The sequence below is a fragment of the Trematosphaeria pertusa genome (genome assembly GCF_010094035.1).
Source record: "Trematosphaeria pertusa strain CBS 122368 unplaced genomic scaffold BU26scaffold_13, whole genome shotgun sequence".
NCBI classification, from domain to species: Eukaryota; Fungi; Ascomycota; class Dothideomycetes; order Pleosporales; family Trematosphaeriaceae; genus Trematosphaeria; species Trematosphaeria pertusa.
The window spans coordinates 1,148,057-1,148,629 of record NW_022987224.1 but is presented as its reverse complement, the minus strand read 5'-3'; positions in this window follow the sequence as shown (position 1 = coordinate 1,148,629).

Here is a 573-nt window from a genome sequence, read left to right as displayed (position 1 = left end):
ATACGTATAATTTTAATAAATCTAGCTTTATAATAGAAATAATATTACCTTAAGTAGTAGTTACTAGCTCTAAGAGATAATTATAACTAAAGAGTTTTTAACTAGATAATTATATATTATAGTACTAATATAAGTTTAGATCTAGACGCTACTTACGTAAGTTTATAACTAGCGCCTTAGTATCTATATAGATATCTTCTATAGCTTACTAAGCCTTCTACTTTTTATAGTATAATATAGTTAATTATTCTTATATTTACTTTATAATAGTTTATACTATTTTTTTATAAGACTCTACTATCTTATAATAGTATTTCTAGCGCTATACTAGAGTTCTAGAAAGAAACTAAGAACTATAATACTATTATATATAGTTTAGTCTTACCTTATACTCTAGAAAACTATAAAACTACTAAGACTCTAATAAGAACTATAGTAAGTAATTAGTAATAATAGTAATAGAGAGAACTTCTTACTAATAGTATATAAGTCTAGCTAATTATATAATAAATAATAGTAGCTAGTATTAATATTAATCTAACTAAGCTTATTATATTACTAGAGCTAGAATAA